Here is an 8,007-nt window from a genome sequence, read left to right as displayed (position 1 = left end):
ATATGAAACATCACCAAAAACCTGTTAATAACCTTAATACTAGTGTGCACGTAAGCATACTGAGCTTTTCTTATACTGCAGACCAAGGTATAGGCTATTTTCTGGAGGGACTACCTGTCCATGGACTACTTTCTTAGATCTTGCTACTGTGAAACATTATTACAACTGCAATTTACTTTCCATCTTACCTCGCTGATTTTAACATCCCATACAGTCTATTTTTATGTGCACGTGCAGGCTTTGAGGTTGGACTGTACTTGGAAATAAGTTACCTAAAATCAGTTTTTGCATTTCAAACAATCCAAGATATTGCTATAATTTAGCATCATGCAACTAGGGTCAATTAAAAACCAGAGCACGCTCACATCACCACATGTGTGTTAATGCTGTGTTAGCGTTGTCGCAACAGTCCACATTCTTCTGTAGTTAAATGCGATGTACTGCCCTAACCTGCACATACATGCAGTGCAGTGGTGCGACTTTTTTCGACAGAAGGGGAAGTTTAAGCAAAACTCTGAAGCGAGGTGAGGAGAAAAGGCTGATGAGGCTTATTCATCAGCTTTGTCATGGATTTGTAGGGAGCAAAAACCAGGGGAGAAAAGAGCTGATGATGAGGCTCGTTGAGGCAGCATGCTCACCGTGTTAGCGGGGGGGGGGGGGGGGGGGGGGGGAGGGTGATAATGCTTGTCGAGGCTGGTGTGTGTGTGTGTGTATTTGCACACTCTTGCACACTTGCAGTGCGAGCATTGAGGGCACAACTCCACGGAGATGATGCTTGTTAATGCCGCCTCAAGTGAAGAGGGCTAAAACAATGAGGAAAAACAAGGACAAATAAGAGAGGAGAGATGGAGAAAGATGGAGGATGGAGGCTGATGTGTGTTTGTATTTGGGAGCGAGAGAGAGAAAACAACAATGAAGCAGATACAGTGAATGCCAGTAAGTCATCCATCACACTAACAGTCACAGTTTACGTGCTGTAAATGAGATAACACTGGTACAACGCACAACAGAACACAATTATTTTCATTATCGACATCAGTCTGCCTCTAATTATCTGCTCTAATCGAATATACGTTTGGTCTATACTGTGTCAGAAATGTGGAGTTCAGGAGGTGGTGGGGGGGGGGGGGGGGGGAGGGGGGTGTCATGTCATAAAGAATCATTAATGCACATAATTGAATGGTTCTCTTCGATTTAGCGTAACTTATCCTGCCATTAGTCTTGCATGTTCCCCTCACGCTCTCGCTATGGATCGCTTGGATTTAATGCGAGATATGCGGATATACTTTGGGTTTCGGCTGTTAAATGCAATATTGTCTTGTCTTTGAGGCAACAGATAACGGACTGTTTTTCATAAAGGTCTTCCTCGTCGTCTTCTTCAAACCTTTGGCTTTTGCTGCCCTCTTCAAGTGGGGAGGAGGAAGCAAAATATATAACATGATATTAAATCAAGAACACCATTTTTTTTCTTCCTTTTTTTAACACCTCTCGTGCTCCATACAGAAAATACAGGAAAATGCACATCACAAATATGTAAATCTTTCCAACGTTGTGTCTTTGTCTCTGTCCAACAGCCAAATATACTTTTTACCATCACACAAGTCAAATAAATGAAGAAAGTCCTCACAATTTAGCTGAAACCAGAAAATATTTGGCATTTTTGCTTCTATTGTACATTTTCTGTCTATCAACTAATCCATTAATCGACCAATCACTTGAGCTCTACAGTCAACAAAACAAGCCAGTTTCAGCTCCACAGCTGATATCGTGGAAATGCTGCAGCTTGAACCCAGCATTCACACACCATTTGCTCTCACTGTTGGCCTCATTGGATGCCAGTGCTGTGTGTGTGTGTGTGTGTGTGTGTGTGTGTGTACATATGTGTGTGTGTGGGGGTGAGAGGGATGCAGGTGAACAGCTTGCGAGGGCCAACAGTTCCGCAGGCCAGTCTCGCGCATCACTTGACAGCCATACCCAATGAAGGCCTACGCACAAATGAACTTGTTAAGCAAACGAGTGAACAAGCGAGGGAGGGTTGAGGGGTGTGGGGGGCTGGGGGGTGCACACGGCTGCAGCGTCTCCAGTTGGACCTGCCTGCCTGTCTGCATACATCAGCCGTCCCTGCCCCCTCGTCCCTATGTCTCTAACTCTTTTCCTTTTCCTCCCCCCCCCCCCGTCTGTCGCTCTGTCTTTCTCTCAAAGAGCTCTCAGTATCCGTCTCTATTTCAGCCTGTCTCTTGCCATCTCTCTCCCGTTCACTCACACTCATGTAATCCCATTGTTTTATTAGAGAACGGCCTATTTCAGAATTGGATTGGAAGATTATCTTCGCGATGCTTTGACAGGGTGCTGTCATCCCATGCTCACAGACAACGGACAGTAAAAGAGACTGTTGAAACAGGTCGGTCGTCTGCGAAGAAGTGGCTACCAAAAATATAATATATACCATATATACCATAATGGATTTATAGTATTTTACATGCATCTTGCGTGTGGCTGACATACACAGACGGGACTAAAAATCCAATGACAATTGTGGAGTCAGTGATTATCTTTCCTGAAATAAAACCCTCAAATCATTGCACCTGCGCACACATGCGTGCACACACAAGTAGTATAATCTATCACACATAAATGAACACATGGACATGGCCACACCCGTAAGCATATGTAGAAACTCACACACTCACACCCCACACCCATCAGTGCAGGAAAGTTTCAATCCCTAACCACACCCGGCCTTCCTGACCCTTCTTGGCCCTTCTTAGCCCTGCCCACCCCCCACCCCGCCCCACCCCCACCTTTCTCTCTTACAAATACGTCCACCCAACAAGCCCACTTCCTCCTTCCCTCCAGGGAAGGTATTTGAGGAGTCCGGCCTGGTAGGTTTTGTGCTATAAGTGTCACAGAGATAGAGAAGTTGGTCAGTCATCAGACTTTTGGGACTATTTGAGGGGCTGATGCTGCTCTTGCAACAAGTGCCTCACCATGGAAAAGTATGTCAAGGTAAGGAGCTGGATGACTCAGTCGAGGTTTGTAAAGGTGGAGGCAGTGTGGTGAACTATACCTACCAGTTGTTTAATGTAACCATGGACCACCGGCTTGAAAAGGCTCCCTTAAAACCTGTCACCAATCAACTCCTGGTTATAGAGAATGGATATAGACCTTTAGTCCTTCTAAGCTCTTGTAAGTGTTGATTTTTTTTTCTCGTAAAAGTTGTAGGTAAAATATAAAAAAGATAATGTAGAGGTTCTTTCCAAAATGATATATGTTCCCTTAGGATTTCACTCTGTAATTCAGAAGCACAAATGCAAAGTTGTAGTCGGTCAAATTGGCTTCCCAGCCGTCCACCTGAACGACTTGCAGGCTTGGTTTTACAGCCATGCGGTTCTACGTAACTGTTTTACCAATCCACTGACCAATAACCAGCTGCCATGTGGACAGACTGACCTGTTGTTTGAATGTCTGAACGGACTGATTGACGACCTGTTCAATTTGCATAGATCCAGTTGAAATGGATTGCAGTTCAGATCTGGTGTGTGAATTGATCTCAAACGCCGCTTGAGTGACTGTTTGTGAACAGATTTCAACAGTTGTGTGGAAATGCTGCCAATCAGAGAGAAATTCAATGGGACCTCTAGACAAGGCTAGGCAAGAGAATGTTGGTGGTTATTTGCATACCGTGTAAAACGGCCGAGTAGACGTCAACATAAGACCAAAATGTTGGAAACAGAGTTGGCAGAAGAGAAAGAGGAGGTGCTTGAATGTGGACTGTGTTTGGGAGCTTTGGATGCATCTCGGTTCTCCAGAACGTTGCACGGGTAATTAAATCTTAATGTGTTATCCGTGCAATGTGAGCAGTTTTGTTCACATTCTAGCCTGTGTATTTTGTATATACCTGGAGCATTAAAAGCTACATCCACGAGGGAACAGACCAGGGCCAAATCATCCCTGGGCCGTACTACAATATCTGTCTCAAGAAGTTCCGATTTCGCACATTGACAAACATCTAAACGTAGAGACACTCAATGAGGTTACTTTATTTGAAGCAGTGGAGCGGCATCTTCCGCCATTCCTGTCTGCTTCTGACCTTAATTTACATCCTCGTATACTGCCCTCACAGTTCATATGCGTAATTGTGGTTGCCTAATTTCAAAGGATGCACACAACCAGCACACACAGAAGCGCATAGTTAAAAGCTAGTATATCAAAGCTCCAAGGTGGTCATGTGTGAACTGGAGATGCCTGACCTGCTGGGCGACTTACTTAATGTATGCAGTGTTGCAACCTGCGAGTGACCCCTAGCTTCTGGGCGGCCATCTATCCCACCCTTCATCTGACAGGGCTTGCTCTCCTCCTCCTTCTCCTCTCCTCCTCCTGACACCCCATCCATTGGTTTCAATTAATCAGCCGTGGAGGGAGATTTATTCAGCCCCTGCCCAATGGGATCCTTTGGTATGTGGCCCCAATGGTAGCAGGTTGAGAAGCCACGGTCTGCACTGTCTTTAGGCCTATTACTCTCACCTCACAGCCCACTCATAAAGAGAGCTTTGAGCGGCCTGTTTTTGGGGGGATCCGGTGGGCTTTTTGTCCCATAATAGCCGAGTGGATTCAGCCAGTGCAGACAGACATGTTTACTAAACTCTGCGTAGGTGGAGTGAGGGAGATTACGTGTGCCACTTTGAATAACTGAGGCCTGATTATTGGCCCGGGGAAAGCCTGCAAAATGACAACATGTTTTTTTGTCTCGCCTCGCAGGAAAGATCGAAAGATCAGGTGTTATTTTAAGCTAATCGGTGCGTTGGATGTAACGGTGGCTCATGTAAAAGAGGGATTTAAAGAGTTTCACCCTTTCTGATTGCATATATTTGCCTGATTGTGATTTGAATTTAAAAGAAAATTGAATGGAGGCATGGCGCTATCACCTATCACCGGGTGCCTACGCCTTGACGAGGCGCCAAATGGGCGGAATTCACATGAATACGACTTGAATTACATGTGTGTATTGGATAAATTTGTTTCTCACGTCTGGTATTCGACAGAGCTCCTGTCTGTGAGAGACACAGAATCTGTCTTTGAACTTTACCATGATGTCTTGTAGTCAGGGTTATTCTCTAAACCTCTGCTCTGATAAATACAGCTTGATCTCTCTTGAAGCGTTTATGAGAAATGTCATGGAAGGCTCACACTGATGGAAAATGCTGGACAGATTTAACTGTCAGAAGGTTTTTGTTTTCCCCTGTGCACTGACTACCGCCTGATTCTGACGTGGTCGAGACAGTACTTCCTCTGCACACACTTTCGTTGTTTACTGTCGAGGGGCTCTCGTGGCTTTGCCTGATGCAAGAGAAGCACATACATCAAAGTGTGGTCCTTTTCACTTTGGCAGAGCTCTACACAGCACCTAAAATGCAGCAGGAGTGCTGGAGCTGCATTTGCTTGTGTGAATGCAAATGAATCCCTGACTGCATTAAAGGTCAACTTTGTAGTGTGCAGGTCGTTCAACAAACACATCTATATTTCAGCAGAGGTGCTAAATACCGTCACCACACCACAACTCATCGTCATATTACCACCAACCAATGTGTATTTTCGTCTTAAACAGAAGATGCAGGATCTTAAAAATAGGATCAATTATGCCAGGTGTGAACTGCAATCCCTCTTAACTGGATCTAGACGCAATCTGGATTTACAGTTCTAACAAAGGCCATAGACACATGTATATGTACAATGATTTGACCCCTTCCCCTTTCAGTGTTTGGACAGATGTCTCCGGTCTGTCCTGACACGACATTTCCTGCATCTCCTACCTACGTCACCTTTTTTCGTCCCTTTTTACTTCCCACGCTATCCAGCTCCATCCCAGTTCAACATCAGTTTGCCAGTTCATAAAGCCATATTTCTTTTACAGTTTTGACCCAGGATGTGTTCTGTGTCTGTGATGTGTTCTGCCATGTGACCACAGCTCATTAATGCCTGTTCTTTTTTTCAGCGTCACAAGGTAGCACATTACATAACACGATTTGTTTGAGGTTACACACGCTTTAAAAAAAAAAAGAAATTATGCAAGTTTGGATCAGGTGTGATCTTTCTCTCACACTCTCACACACAAAAAAGCAGCTACCTGGGTGGAAATAAGGGAAGACTGAGTGAGTGAGAACATGAAACTAAACAGAACAACACATTATCTGGCCCTTCTTTCATTGGAAACTTAAATATAAATATAAAAAAGGTAGAACCATGAAAATCCCAGCAACACATGAAAGTTGTGGATGTTTTTTTCAGTTTCTGCTAGAGCTGTTGTAGGACTCTTATCTGATTGTGATAGCAGAAGCGTGGAGGTATCAAGGATGTCAAGAGATGTATGTTAGTAATATTATGTTGTTGGATAAACTATGAACGTTCTACTTGTTTATATTACTGATCTGATGAGCCAGGGTCCAAGCCGGAGGCATGCCATTGCAACAATGACCCCTTCAAAACATAAGATGTCCAGTCACTGCAACCTCCCTGCACCCAGTCGTTCCCCTCTGAAATCAAGGGCAGAATAAAAGCAGTTAGCTGGCTTCTCATTTTTAGATTTTATGAGCTGCATCAATGTTCATTTTGTCAGGTAGCTAAAGTATAAAATCTACTGTTGGCTGTTACTTTGTAAGCCGGTGTCTGCACAGTACGTTCTGCCGAAGATGTTTACTAGGGAGTGAAATGCCACTCTAGTACCATTTTCATGTTTAAGAAGTTACCATGGATTGTGTCTTTTTGCTATTCACAAAAAGACCAAGTGATGAGTGACGAGCCTGTCTTTTTCCTGCCCGGAACGTTGTAGCAGTCACGACTGATAGCCAACGCTAGCAAATAGTAAACAATGGTGAACATCAGTTGTCCTTTGAGCACATCACATTTCAATCCAGATGTTCAGAGCTGAGCAGCAGCTTGTCCTGCCAGTCCGTGAAATTGTAATGTTAGCTAACGAGTACGTAGCCGACTTTTGTGGACTTAAAGTATAAACTATGGAAGCTTTATGTTACCCTTGTGTGGTGCCCCTCTGTTGTGCTGTGATTGGTAAGTCTATTTACCTTTCAAATTAAAACTGTAAGATACTGTAGTGTTAGTAAGTAAAGTAGATATGAGTGGTGGAGACAGAAATGGTAAATGAATACTACTCTGACGTGTGTGCACGCACATGTACTTAATGCCACCCCAGTCAAAAACTACAGCAGGTGATAATGAAGTTACTGGGAGTTTTTCTCTCTACTCCATTTCTCAGGGGTAATATGAAATAATGCTCTTGAATTGATGATTTTTTTAAATTGTACTTGTTATCAGGGACGGACTGGGAATGAAAAATGGCCCTGGACTTTTTGACTCAGACTGGCCCACCGACCACACCGCCCATCCATGCTGTGATTGGTTGTTTCACAAAAAGTGACATTGACAAGAGAATCAACTTTACGAAAAGTTGAACATGTTTCAGCAAAAGGCCGATATGGTTAAATAGCCAGCTAGAAAGACCGAAACCTTGCTCACCATATCCCTGTTGTCTCCTGTCTTACCGCTTCAGCTGCAAAACCTTGACTGACACTTGAACTTGAATTTTCGCTGGGTTCACCAGCTTGCTCTCTCTCCTCACTGCTGCTAGAGGCCTCAGGCTCACCAGGCTCGAGACTGGTTAACGTGCCAAATGTTATTTTGAAACGTGGCATCAGCCAAGTTCAACAAGTAGGGAACAGGAAACAAAAGCCAATGTATTCTCTCTCGCCCGCCACGTCAGACGGGAGAGCTGAGCGCCTGGTGCAGGGCAGCTGGACAGGTGGTGTCCATCCTGGCCAGGCTAAGGAATTGTTTGGCCTTCTAGAAAAAAACGACACTGAGACACATTTTGCTGTCATTTGTGGTTGCACTGCTTCTGTCCTCTCATCTGCGTCAGACATTCCCCTTGGGTGGGGCTCAGGCAGCTCCTCCCACACACAACCACAAAAAAACAAGTAAAGTGAAGGTAACTTTCCA

This window comes from Enoplosus armatus, chromosome 14 (genome assembly GCF_043641665.1).
Source record: "Enoplosus armatus isolate fEnoArm2 chromosome 14, fEnoArm2.hap1, whole genome shotgun sequence".
Classification (NCBI taxonomy): Eukaryota; Metazoa; Chordata; class Actinopteri; order Centrarchiformes; family Enoplosidae; genus Enoplosus; species Enoplosus armatus.
Note: the sequence above shows the minus strand (reverse complement) of the source record.